Source organism: Mus pahari, chromosome 1 (genome assembly GCF_900095145.1).
Source record: "Mus pahari chromosome 1, PAHARI_EIJ_v1.1, whole genome shotgun sequence".
Lineage (NCBI taxonomy): Eukaryota > Metazoa > Chordata > Mammalia > Rodentia > Muridae > Mus > Mus pahari.
In genome coordinates, this window is record NC_034590.1 from 34,191,812 (window position 1) to 34,206,809 (window position 14,998).

The following is a 14,998-nucleotide window of genomic DNA, read 5'->3' on the forward strand; positions in this document are numbered from 1 at the left end:
GTGTGTGTGTGTGTGTGTGTGTGTGTGTGTGTGTGTGTGTGTGTAATGGATGAATGGATGTAGTAAAAGCTCCTATGAGCAAGGTACTTGGAGCAAGTACAAGTATTAAAGGCACTCACTTATTCTGGATGAAAAAATAAGCTCCAACCTTTATTGCTCAAAGAAAGAAAAGGTTTCTGTACTTTTTGTTTCTGTTAGTTTAAAGGCCCTTAAAGAAAAAGCTCCTAAGCAAAAAAAAAAGTAGTCTCAAAGTTTATAAAAATTCTCTCTTTGCTTGGTTCTGCCTTATCTAGCCCTGCCCTGCCCTGTCCTGCCCTGCCCTGCCCTGCCCTGCCCTGCGCTGCCCTGCCCTGCCCTGCCCTGCCCTGCCCTGCCCTGCCCTGCCCTGCCCTGCCCTGCTCTGCTCTGCTCTCCTATTTTCATTGTTCCTAGTTCTTGTAATTTTCTCAGGACATATAGTCGATGGTACATTACACATCTTTTTATCAAAATTTCAAAAGTTTGAAACAAAAATTCAAATCATAATTTGAATACAAAGTTACAACAGAGATGTTTACATGTTTTCCCACTAAGAGCAGTTACCTAATTAAAAATTCATTATTTGCCATTAGATCCACAGGTTCATTAAAATTTTAAAATAATAAAATGCCATTAAGTTAACATGGTTTTGTCAAAAGGCAAATGAACCGCCTAGTGTTTCATTAGTACTGAACTTTTAGATAAATCCAGTCAATACTTTATCTTCTGTCCTGGTACCTACAATAGATTGTCCATTCCCAGGTTTTGACTCCAGTTATCAGAAAATGGTTTCATAGCCCAGAAGGAATGTTTTCTCTGATGTTAAATCTGTTTGAAATCTTCTTTCTATCTTAGTACACTTTGTCTGTTACACATGAAGGTTTACAGAACCCTAATTGCAGCCTACATACATAGAGGCCATGAAATTATCTGTATAACTTTAGGAATGCTATAGAATAATTATTAAAAATTACAAAATTATTAGTTTGTCTACATAGCATTACTATAAGAGTGTGCATCTTCATTGCCCTGCAGAAAATCTGCCCAATAGCATGGGACGAGAAAGGATTATCAGATGTAAGAAGCAATCCTGAGGTGCAATCCTTTTGGACATTGCCTCTTAGTGCTCAGCAATCACATACCATGCAGTACAATGGCCATCTCCAAAAAGACCACTTATATGTCTTTAGCTTATTGTTGACAGCTCCTGAAAAGACTGCTACAAGTTTACATGGGCTTCCAAGTCTTAGCCATCTTAACTAGACTCATAAGTCTGAAGAAACAGGTAAGGCTTTTATAGAAAAAAAATTATCCTTGGACTATTTTTTCTTGTGATTCAGAGAGAACCCAGAACTTCATGTATTCAGGTATGTTTTCTATACCTGAACTGCATTCTTAGATCATAGTTACTTTTCTTAAAATTTTCTTCCTTTTCAACATCAAGGCAAACTTTGGAGCCTAGTGTCTTTTTCTAGGCCAATATGTTCTTTGCATGGTCCTTTCCAAGTTCATGATGTTGTTCTCCCAGTTCTATCTCTGATCATTTACAGTGAATTCACTGAATAATAATTGAAATATTTTAATAATTAATTCAAATCATTTAGAGTAAATGCAGATATAAATAACATTTCCAAAATCTATGTGAAGAATTTGAAAAACAAAACTATCAAACAGCTTACAAGGACAAAATTAATAGTTTCGCAACATACACATTATAATGGGGGTTGTGGGGCTGCCTCAGTCAGGATAATGCACATAGAACAACTATAAAATTCTAGGGCAGGTCCTCATGAGCACATAAAATTGAATCAAGCATAGCAGTAGTTTAAGACTATATGCTATCATTTGGAGGCTGAGTAAAGAGTTCCTTATGGTTCATAGAACAGCTGGCCTATCAAAAATAACTCCATTTAAGCCAGAAATACAATTTCAAAAATTAATATGGAGATTAATACTGGAAGACATATAATATAATCTCTAGACCCATGTTTAGAAAGGTTTTCACAAACCTGCTCAATGCACAAACCTACACCAAACCCTAATATAAATGTTGCTGTACACACAAAAAAAGATAAATTACAAAATTTTGGATATTGACAGAAGTCCTGAGTTAGTGTGTATTATTTGATATGGCTCACTCTTTTCTAGAACCTAAGGGCTCAGACACATGGGATTTCTGTAAACTTTCCAAAGTAAAGTTCACTGGTATGGCAAAGATTGAGTCGTGTAGGTGTTTAAATATTGTCAATGTAAGTAGAAAATACCAATCAAATATCCCTGCTTCCAGGACAGGAGCAAACTGTTGCAGTTTTCCTACAGAGAATTCTTCCCAAGATTATCTAAACTTGTCTCTTTGTTCCTTTGTATACTATAAATCGCATTGTAAAATAAGTTACCTGATGTTCCAGGTACAGTTGGTGCTTTCCATTAGAGAAAGCAGATACTACTTATTCCAACTTTTAAGTCTATGTGTGTGTGGCCACACCTCTGTCATTTATTGCTCTAGTAACCCAGTACCTGAAGCTCTGGAGAGCAATGAAGAAAATGCACTCCAATAGGTGATAATATCCACAAGTACGAAGGACATTTTTATTGTGTAATTTCTGAAAGACTTTGGGAAAGAAAGTCCCAACCCGCATGGTCTCTTCAAAATAGCAATATAATTACTCACCACTCACGCCGCCTCAAAACTTTCCCAGCTTTATTTCACTCCCCCTTAGTAGTCTTGCTAAGGATTTTAAACACACACACACAAAACACACCTGCACCTAAAATAATCACAACCACCATACCATATAAGACAGGAAGAGCAATAGCATCAAAAGAAAGTCACAAGAAGATTGATCATTCAATGGATTCATATACTTGTGAATAACATATGTAGTGAGAATTTACTGACAAGAGTATGTGAAATACAGTGTGACCTTATCAGAAATGTCTAAGCTAATCAAGTTAATGCTTTGTACAGCCATTTCTCCAAAGTATAGAAGTATGTAAAAATTACAATATTTCAATATTTTCTATCTCAATGAAACACAAAACTATACAGCCTCAAGAAGGCCAGCACAAATATAAGAGATGTTAAATAACATATTATCTAAAGTAATACGCTATGTAGGATGTGCTTTGCTACATTATTTTGTGTGTGAACTATTTTACAGTAGCAGAGAATTTGGGGATAAATTTGTGAGAGGGCAAACTGCCTGCTTGAAGGAACATGTCATTATCTATTTGGAAAAGCAAGATATTCTGGGAAAAAATTAGCCATAGCACTACTGATCAAACAGAGAACCCAAGTCAGAGTTCAAATACTAATTCTGAAGTATGCATTTCACTCTGAATCAATGCAAACATTGTCATAAACCGCAAAGTTAAAGAAAGCTTCTATCACAGAAACTATGACTGTCTTCCTAAATACACTTTTAATTTCCAATTGTTAAAAGTAGATGTTGTGCATGACAACTAAAATTTTAATATGATGTGCTGGGTAGTCTCCTTACATGTCTATTGATGTCTGACAAGATTCAGTGAATCACACAATATATGTAGAAATGCCCTCCAGAAAGCACATGGATGCGGCCTTCTGGAGACTCCCATCAATCCTCCTGAAGGCTCTTGCTCTGAATTTTCTGTGTAACCACGGGCCTGAGTTTTAGCATCTCCCTTAGCCTTAATTGAATGCTTGTTGCTGAGGACTAACACCAGAACAAGAAAGGTCTTATTTATTAAATGTCATACTGAATTGATCATCGTGAAAATACAGCTTCATGTTTCCCAAGCCCTTGAGTATATTCATGCAAGTCAGCACTTAGGAGTTCACAAGAACCCTAAGTTCTTGTGAATTTGCCATTCTTTCTTTCTTCTTTTCTTTTCTTCTTTTCTTTTCATAATATTTTATTGACTATTTGTGAATTTCACATTATAAACTTTGAGCACTCTTCTTTTCCTATCCTTCCAGACCGGCCCTTACCATTGTGACACCTCCACAAAACAAAAAAGGAAAAAAATCAATTTGTGTGATCCACATACTCACTGTAACATGGTCAAATACCCAGTGGCTAGCCCCATAAAAAAACTCAGTCCTTCACTACCAGTATTCCTGACAAAAGACATCAATTGTGGAGAGCATTCTGAGGGAGGTAACACAGACACAAAAGAACACATATGATATGTACTCACTGATAACTGGATATTAGCCCATAAGCTCAAAATGCCCATGATACAACCCACAGACAATATGGAGCTTAGGAGAAAAGAAGACCAGGGTGTGGCTGCTTTGTCCTGCATTGAGGGGGAAACTGGATGATTGAAGGTGGGGGGGGGATGGAGGATCTGGGAGGGAGAGAGGAGAGGGAGCAAATAAGAGGGACAGTATCAGGTACTGGAGGGGATGTGAGAAAGGTAGAGGGGGTCAGGAAAACTAATAAAACATGTGTAGCAGTGGGGATGAGGAAGTGGGGGATAGCCACTGAAGGTTCCCAAACACCAGGGAAACGAGAGGCTCCCAGAACCCAACAAGAATGACTTTAGCTGAAATGTGCAGAGAAGGGAAGATAGAACCTATAGAGACCTATAGAGACCACCTCCAGTAGATAGGTCCAGGCCCAGTTCAAAGGATTGGGCTACCCACTCATCTCAAAGTTTTTAACTCAGAAATGTTCCTGTCTAAAGGAAGAACAGGGAGAAAATATGGAGCAGAGAATGAAGGAAGGGCCATCTTGGGACTGCCCCACCTGGGGATCCATCCTTTCTGCATCCTTGCTGCAAGCCCAGCACTGTTGCCATTGCTTAGGGGATGCTGGAATGGAGGGATGGGAGAGGGTGGGTATTTGGGGGGTTCACCCTCACGAGGCAAAGGTAATGAAGGAGAGGGCAAATGGGGGATACAGGGTTTGTGGAGGGGTAACCGGGAATTGGGATATCATTTGATACATAAACAAATAGAATGATTAATATTATTAATAATAATAATAGTCTTCTCTGATGGCTTTCTCTTTAGACTGTTATGTTTGGAGAAGGGGGTTTGGGTGCAGGAATTGGTTACCATATAAGCTTTCTATGTCCCTCCTCAAAGCCCTAACTTCTGTTGAAAATTATCTTATTAGTTTATTCATTGTTTGTGTTCTGCAAATTTAATTTTTTCAAAACATATTATAGAATTTCTACTCCAATGTAATTCTTTGAAAATTGAGAAATTGACCTTGTATATTGTTGATAGTGATAGTGTGAACCAAACTTTGAAAAACATTTAACAGTGGCATCCTCTATTCTATGTATAAATATGTACTAGTATTCTAGAATGGTCCATGGACAAGAAAAAAATGAATTCAAAATATTCACATTGATATCTTCTTTAATACTACTGGTCACAAATAAATAAGCACATTTAATATATTTATATGCTATAAAAAGTTGAGGAGGATGGCAACATCATTGAAAGACCAGTTGTCTCAACCAACCTACATGCCCGAGATATCTCAGACACTGAGACAGGAACCAGGAAGCATACACTAGCTGATATGAGACCTCAACACATATACAGCAGAGAACTGCCTACACTGGCCTCAGTGAGAGAAGATATGCCTAACCCTCTAGAGACTTGAGGCCCCAGGGAGTGGGGTTGGTGTTGGGGGGTGGGTGGGAGTGTTGGGGACATCCTCTTAGGGATGTGGGGAGGAGGAATGGGATGAGGAACAAAGAGTGAACCATGAGGGGGATAATGACTGGACTTTAAAAACGATTTAATAATAATAATAATGATAATCTGAACACTTAAAATATATCCAGGCATATTTGAAAGTTCTATTAAAAAAGGACAACCAAATGGGAAATAAGGTTCCCTTAAACCATGTTGGATGATTCTATTTCAATTTAAAAGCCTCATAGTAAAAGGAAGTAAATGATTCTGTAACACAGTCCTCTGAAACCAACATATAATATGTAAATTTAAAAAGCCAATTTTAAACATACATATAAATGTCTAAGATGTTTTAAAACATGGTAATAACGTTGATAACAATTCTATAGAGACTGCAGGTTGGTTTTCACACCCAAAAAAATGTAATTTGAAAGCTGCTATACATGCAGAAATCATCAGTTATATTCTCATGAAGCTGTAATATCTATTCAACCGTGCAAGCACAATCAATTCTTTGTTTGACATTATCTCCTTTCCTGATTCTCTTTGTAGCCACCTGGTTGCAATCATTTAAACAGCATTTTAATTCAACATAAAATAAGTTAATACATTCAGTGACAAGGGCTTATCAAAGATACTTTGCTCATGCATTCTTTAGATGCTCTATTTTGTTCACATTTGTATACTAAGAGGGTGGTGGCTTGTCAATTATCCTGTTTTCATCATTGGATGTTCAAAACAGTTTATTTCCTTAATTTCTGAAGAACAGCCCTCTCTGGTGGATTCTCGCATGTGCTTTAGTTAGTTGTGTTCATTCACATTATTTATTTTATCAGAGTGTAATATATAAGGACTGAATGCTCAGCACCTCTTCCTGAGCTCCTCTAACAAATGTATCTTGAATTTCTATCTTCTGAACAAATTGGCAACATCCCATAGTAAGAGGTTTTCTTTCTTTGTACATCCACATGACACCTTTGCAGGATTTTCTGCTTATTTGTATTTCTGTATGATTATATGCCTGGCTTTATTTCTTCTCTAAGGCTGTGATGAAAACCAGGACTAAAAGTAAATTATTGATGCAATGGTTTGTTCATCTTACAGGTTATAATGAGGAAATCAGGACAATATCTCACGGCAGCAACCTGGTTGCTGGAACTAAGAGGAGACCACAGTGTAGAGCCTATTGGCTTGGTCACCATAGCTCAAATAATCTGCAGTTTTATACAATCTGGGACCATCTGCCCAGAATAGAAATTTCTCCAAATGAACTGGGCCCTCTCACATCAATCATTATTTTTTAAAACACTCCAAAGTAAATTCCACGAAGTTCAAATTGGTAAACAAATTTCTTCATTTGATATTCACTTTCCCAAATATGTCTCTGTTGTACCAAGTTAACAAAAGCTAACCAGCACAGAGAATAAGTATGTGGATCACCAGATTTATAGATGAATATATACTGGATAACATGCTAGATAGTAGTGAACCAATGAACATCAAGAATTATGTGTATAAAGAGTTATTACCAATTAAAAACAACTAATTGAGGTGTGTTTTGTGTTTGGTTGCCTATTAGCCCGGAATCACTTATGAAATGAAATGTGTAAGAAGGAGCGTGAAGCTCCAAGTATGCACTTTTGAAGAGACTAAATATGTGGTACCGTGATCTTGGCAGTGAGACCTGTGAGCCAGGACAGCTGTCATTGCCCTTGCAGTCAGTCTCTAGGTGATAAGTTACTTTCCTAACTTTATAATGGATTACAGCTGAGTAGAGTTGCAATGCTGCTCTGTATGCACTCACAGTGTGCTGGGATATTTTTATTGCTTCATGAACACTTATGAGTGCCAGGCGTGTTGCATTCTTTCTGGGTATTTCACTAGGATTTTCCCACACAAGTATAACATTCTGTTATACTATTTGCTTTTGGCTGACAATCCCTTGGTCTTTGCGATCCATTAGTTGAGACTGCAAATCCTACTCTGTTCCATTCAGCGGTACACAATGCGATATAGTTCTAGTGTGTGAATGATAACCAAACATCACAGAGAACATATGATGTGCTTCACAGAATATAATGAGTTCTGATATAAATACCCAAATCTGAACCTTATTATTAGTAGAATAAATTTTTTTTTCCATTAGTTCCTATTTCTCAGGAAGAAGCATAGAGAATGAGGCAGTAAAATCAGTGTGTTTCTTAAAGGAAAATGATTAAGTTAAATTTCAGCAATTTAAAAAATTAATGTATCTACTATTATGATAATTATGATTATAATCAGTACTATATGCAATAACAAATGTTCACAATTCCATGTTGTATAATCATGTGAAAAGTCTCAACATTATCATTAAAAAAATGAAGTACACTCACCCTTCAGATTATTATTCCAGAGTCATTTCTAATGTCATCAGTATATTACTTCTAGAAATCCACATAGAGCAAATCTCCCTCCTGACGAGAGTCTAAGGAAAACAGAGGTACAATCATTGAGCGACACCACTGAGCCACTCTCATTCTACAGGCTATGCAAAAATGAAGAAAAAATTAACAGCACATGAACTACTACTCAGTTACAGCTGAACTGCACTAAATTTCTTGGCTGACGGAGGTCCCTGGTTCTATTAAAATGAATGTTAGCAGATGTCATAGCTTAAAGCTCTCAGAGTGGCTAACAATGACATATGAGAACTGACCGTGATATAGCAGTTCTTCACAGGAGCAACAGAAGTCTCAGGTTTCTGTCAGATTCTGAAGGCTGTGAATCACCCTTGTTACAACTGAATTCAGACTCTAAAGTTGCCTCAGAAATAATCAATCTTAAAGCCAAAGCAGGATTAAATAATTCCAAGCAGAGATAACAGGAATAGGTGAGTCTGGTTGTGGGGAATCCCACCACATCCCTGCAAATGCTGTGTGTCTTGTGGCTCTGTCTGCTGCAGGTCTCAGGAGCAGCCATCCTTCTCTGATGAGCAGCTTGCAGTCAAGCCCCTGGCTAGAGCCTGGAACCAGCTGATGGCTGGACTCCTGCCAGGAGCCTGACTGGCAGAAATTCTATGTGAATTGACTCATATTAGCTCTGGCTGCCTTTGATTGGTGAGATGTGTGCATGATAATAAAGAACAGACTAAGAACCAATCAGGAGAAAGATCTCAAACCTAAAGTTGGAAGGCAAAAGCCTGCTGTTGCCTGGGAGATTTCCATCTAAGCTGCTGCTCCTTCTCTTCTTCCCCCTCCCTGGGTGTTGCAGCAGGCAGGGTGGAAGTGGGAAGAGTTAGATAGAATAAATATTTATATTTCTACTTGATTCTGGCTCAACAAATTAACAACAGAATAAACCTCCCAGAGATGCCTGCAAGCTCAAGCCTGGATCTAGCCATTCATTGGCCTTAGTCCTCATCTTTAAAAAAAGCCTCTGTTTTTGTCTAATGACTCTGTGACTGTGGAGTATAATATGAAGTCTGACGCTGAGTCTTTGCAATCCTCTTGTGTCAGATTTCTCGAGCACCATAATTATATGATGATTTATGAGACTAGATCACAGTTTATGTGGGTTATAGCTCAGAAAAATAAACGCTCAGATTATCTAAAAAAAGATAACTCTCTCGACCATGGTTGGAGCCATATATTTAATTAGCATGGTATGTTTTAAAATATCATTGTTGTAAATAAATAATTTTAGAGGAATTTATTTTCTAAAGAAAATAGTAATGTGCAAGCACCCTCATGCTGGGATCCTTCTGCCTCTGTCTACTGCTGTTCTCAGAAACAGCTCTCCTTTTCTGCTGAGTAGCATGTAGTCAAGCCCCTGGCTGGAACCTGAAACTAACTGAGAGCTGAGCTCTTTCCATTAGCCTGAATGACAAAACTTAATGTGAATAGATTTATATTAGCTCTGGTAGCCTTTGATTGGTGGAGGATATGTGTATATGTGGATTTTTTAATGTGTACAGGCACATTGTGTGCATGCACATGCTCACCCTTATGGAAACTAGTCAAGTTATAGAATTATTTTTCAGGTATCATTCATCATCTCAAAAATATTTTGTTTAATATTTGTGCTATATTGAATAAAAATTATAAATAAATATTTGTAATATATTGAAGAAAAAAACTAACCCCAATTCTATATCCTAGATTTCTCTACATTCACTACTAACATTCCATCACAACTTACCATGAATCTTTCCTTTTGAATACATCCTCAATCCATTTAGTCATGTCTGTATTTGTGTTTGTTTATTTGTTTTCAAATACAGGCTAACGTCATCTACTGTGACATGAGCAGACTCTCATGGAAAGCCTCTGTCAACAAGTCTGACTGTCTCTCTTCACAGCCCATCAAATGGCTAACCCCTCTGAGAGAGGTGGGGCTTCATGATTTCTTTTGTTTGTTTGTTTTTCTGTTGTTTTGGGTTCTTTTTGTTTTTCGAGACAGGGTTTCTCTGTGTAGCCCTGGCTGTCCTGGAACTCACTCTGTAGACCAGTCTGGCCTTGAACTCAGAAATTTGCCTGACTCTGCCTACAAAGTGCTGGGATTAAAGGCCTGGGCCACCATGCCCAGCTGACTTCATGATTTCTGCCTCTAGCCATAAGATTTTTAGCTGTCTTGAACTAGTACAGGAATTGTGCATTCAGTCCTACATATTAAAGAGTTTATATGTATAAATATGCAGTCATGTACAACAAGTCCTGCTTCAGAGCAGTGTTCTCCTACTTCTGATTCATTTGAGACAGTTTTTTTTTTATTCAAGCCTAGATAGCCAACAAGATATGGGATTTACTCTGACTCTCATCTTCAAAAGCTGGAATTGCATGTTCATAACAATGCTGGTTTTCTTTTTATGTGTATGTGAAAAATAAAACCCAGGTGTTTATATGAGAAAGGCATGTACAGTGTTGACTGAGCCATCCACAACGCCTGCAGGGTTTGCCCTTAAAAGCAAAACAATTGAGTGCTTTTAATTCTGAGCCCACACACATATTCAGTTAATGTAGACTTCTAGTCTTGTTCTACCCCAAATCTAATGCTGGCCTGTGACTTCTTATTAAGGTCTCAATTTATTTTTCTGAATATTTTGAAATTAGTAAGTGTTGGTGTTGTTTACTGTAAGTAGTACAGAGGATGCTACGATATATCCCACAAGTGAACATGCCTCTGTCTAAGTCCTCACTTCTTTGAATGTGCTTAACAATAATCTTATAGACTTTTTAATTTGAAAAGCAGTTATTTAAATGATAATGTGCCACTGTGCACTAGGGATGCCTTTCTCCACAGAGCATAGGACTGGTTAATATTTGTGGTCAGAAGAGTTCCTTTACTTTGGTAGTTTTTCCAAATTTTAATATAGAGCAGATTTATTGCAACAAGAATAGCAAACATTGAGAGTAATACTTATTTTACTCAAGCCCTCAACTGTCATTCCTCCCCTTCCACTCCTGCTTGCCCAATCCTTTCCAGCTGTACCCCTTGATATGTCACACCTTTCCTTCATTTCTTTCTCCAGGCTTATCTTCTTTCTTTTTACATTCTTTCTTCTTGCTTCCCCTTCTTTGTTTTGTTTTCTTAAAAAATTGGCAAGGAACATTTTAAGATCTTGTGAATGTTGCCTTAATCGCATTGATCCAAATATAAAAACATCAACAATGTCCCAATAAGTTTGATTGAGTTGCTAACATATATCATGCACATGAAACAAATGAAGGCTCTCCTGAGGAGTTTCGAGGGGCTTAGACAAAAGATATATTGATGTTGCCCTCGGTGTGATTGATAGATGGACCACATAAAGATGAAATATGATCCCGCTGAATTTGTCATAAACACCATGGGCAAAATAATTTTGTTTGGTAAATGTTCTTGGAAGCCAAATAACATGGATACAACATTGAACATAAAAATATAAAGTATATATATATATATATATATATATATATATATATACACACACACGTGTGTGTGTGTGTGTGTGTGTGTGCATGTGTTGTATGTGTGTGTGTGTGTGTATATGGTCCATCAAAATTTTCTCCTGGGAAAATACACTCTAATTGATAGATCTCAGGGAAAGATACTTATAGTGCATAATTGACCCTCACTGTGAACACTATATACTCTCAACTAAGCAACCCATACCTCTTATTTACAGGGTGACATCTTAGGTTTGTATAATGCTTTCTCCAATGCTACACTGAACATGAAAGTAAATGAAGAATGCAGAGAACACTAGTAGAGTCTTTGACATCTCAGCATATGGATAAGCTTTTCTAGGAATGCTTCTTCTTGTAATGACAATTTTGTAATTTTGATTTCTTTAAAACTGACAAAAATATTATAAGAATATGTTTTTGTTTTATCCCAGGTGTGGGATATGGGGCTGCTTCAGATTATCCATAGCAGTTGACTATCAGTTGCTTCATGCTCTAACAAAGGTATGATTTGTCCAAATGTTGAGAGTTTCTGTGACTGTAATGTTTAGAATTCTGAGGACTTTGAGAGGGTATATAAATGCTAGGGTCCCAAGAGGCAGGGTGGGTGAATGGTTGATTTGTGGTTGGTTGTTGGCTGTAGTTTGTTAGTAGTAGTGAGCAAAGAAGAAACAAGAAGATAAAGACATTAGGTATCCTGACAGTGAAGTTCAAACTTGCCCCAAGGAACTCGATTTCCCCAATCAGCAGGAAGTACCTGTAACATTGAACACTTTCTGACCCTTGAATCTATTCAGGGAGCAATTTCCTTTCTCTTCTATCCTTTTTTTTTCTCCACTACCTAGTATTAGGATTTGAAATGGTTTAAGAAAATGGTGACACAGGGTAGAATTAAGAAGAATCCATACAGTAGCCAAAGACAAAAATACAATCTCTCTAATTATTCAACACAAGTAATGTAGGTAATTCTCCTTGCTCTATGCTCTTAAGTGATAAAGTACTTCCAATACTGTACTTTGTGCTTTCTTAAGTGGTCTTCTATTTACAGCTTTTTCCTTCCACAGAGAAGTGAGTATAAACAGAAAGGCCTTTGTGTAAGTATGAAAAAATATAAGTTGATAATTAAAACATAAACTCTGAAAATAGAGAAAATATTATATATGATGATAATATGAAAGTGACCATATATGCAGTATGTAGATTTAGTTTAACTAAAATAATATATGAAGTAATGCATTAATATAAAAACGGGCAAAATATATAGGTAATTGAAAAATCTGCTTTCTCCTTCAAATTTGCTTCAGTTATGTGTGTCATCCCCATTATCAAAAGCAACATCATTGATTTTAAAGATTCATCTACATTTTCATGTAGTCTCTCAAGTACCACAAGTAGGAAATAAACTCTTTCAATTGGAAAAACATGTAAACTATGTCTACTATTCCTCTTAAGTTCCCAATGACAAACCTATTTACAACTCCACATGGTAAATTCTAGGAAATCAAAAGGTTATTGTGCTTTCTATTATTATTATTATTATTATTATTATTATTATTATTATTATTTTATTAGATATTTTCTTTATTTACATTTCAAATGCTATCCTGAAAGTTCCCTATACCCTCCCCCACCCTGCTCTCCTACCCACCCACTCCCACTACTTGGCCCTGGCATTCCACTGTATTGGGGCATATATTATTTTGCTTTCTTACAGACACTGGATTTGAGTGTTGTCTCATCCAAAATGCTGTACCAGAATGTGTTTTCCCAGTAAGGGTGATGGCTTTCCTATATCTACATTGATTGACATATCTTACCCTAGTTTTCTCTGGCCTTTATACTCTAGCCTACTTCTGATTCTCTGTTCACTTAGGACACAATCGCCTAAAATAGGTGACAGTTTCCTGAATTATTTTTCTTCTATGTACGCAATAAAATATTCTCCAATCAAAGATAGGATGATGCTTTTAAAACTGGCACAATTCAACTCCCCAAGTTGCCTGTTTTATGTGTCATATGGCTGTACTCTTCAACATAGTCTTTTTATTGAAATCCAATGGATCTTACTGACTCTTTAAAACTCATCGAGCCAAGTACCAGAGTGCTTAGCCTACTTTCAATCCATGTCTGTGTATTCACTATTCTACACATTTTCAACACAAACTGCCTATCAATAGCCACTGTTCATACCATATTTCAGTACACAATCGAAAGCTAAGAAGTCAAAGTTTGAACAAGTAGAAATTGTATAGAACACTGTTGGATAGTCAACAAGGAAAGGCAAAAAAAGTCTTCAAAGAAGGGAGGTATATAATCAGAGCAGAACTATTTCTAGTCTCAAGGATCACCAAGATAGAAAGATCCATAGTATGACATACATATATTTTCAAGGATATTGTGCTACTAAAATAATAACGACTTTTTACTTCTAGATATAGACCAGGAGATTAGAGCAAGCTAGATGCAAACTGAGAAGGGTGTAGCTAAAGTTGAGAAATAGTATCAGAACAGTATATCAATGAAACTAGACACTAGACATCCCTCTTAACCAATGAAATAAAGAACCTAGAAGTAGTTTAACCATATGTTCTTGGAGAACTGCAGTCTGATTTCTGAGTCCTAGTGGTTGACGTCTTTTGTTTCCCCTGACCCTGCTTCTAGAAGAGTGGGTTGAAATAGAACAAATTAGCTCCTATGCAGCTTCTAGGTTCTGATCTGAAAATGATCCTTTTAACCCACTAAATATCATTATTGTTTTTTACTTAAGCCAGGTAGCTGTAGTTTTACTACATATAAGACTAGTGAATCAATATCTCAATATATCAGTGCAAAGTCTAGGAAGCCCTTTGTTGAGAAGATGCCTGAAGTCCAGAAGGGGCACATATGTGAAAGAAGTACCTGCAAAGTTAGAGCTGTCACCTGCCATCCGATAAAGAGAACCTGATCCTGCAGTACCATGATCCTTTTTAGAGTTCATATATCTAATCTATTTAGAGCCTATAGTCAGTAAAAGGAACATGTGCCCAATTATGCTATGGGACGGTATTAGCAAAGCTTTGAGACATGAGACAACTCTGTCTTTGATATAACAAAATTAGAACACAGACAACTCCCAGTAGCCCCATAATTTGAGAACAAGAATTAAACCCACTCAGGGACCCCACTCAGAGTTTCCAGAATTTAAGGAATGGTTCCTAAAAAGAGAACATACTTACCCTCAAAAATAACTCAAATGGTCTCCGTTGGAATTATTAGCAATTCCAAATTTGTACTCAGAATAAGATTGTTTTCACTATTTACAGTACATAAAAAAAAAAAATACAAGGAGATAAGAACGGATCAATTCTCATTCTTCTACATGATAGCCGCCAGTTGTGCCAGCATCATTTGTTGAAAATGCTGTCTTTTTTCCACTGGA

General features: G+C 36.9%; 1 long non-coding RNA gene across 3 annotated transcripts in view; it reads right to left on the bottom strand.

Annotated features, from left to right (window-relative positions):
• LOC110329170 overlaps positions 1–14,998 on the bottom strand; it is a 66,780-nt gene that overhangs the window by 25,429 nt on the left and 26,353 nt on the right. For all 3 annotated transcript variants that reach the window (XR_003844883.1, XR_003844881.1, XR_003844882.1), the window contains exon 4: positions 8,032–8,123. This is a non-coding gene — a long non-coding RNA (uncharacterized LOC110329170). The remainder of the gene's footprint in view (positions 1–8,031; positions 8,124–14,998) is intronic.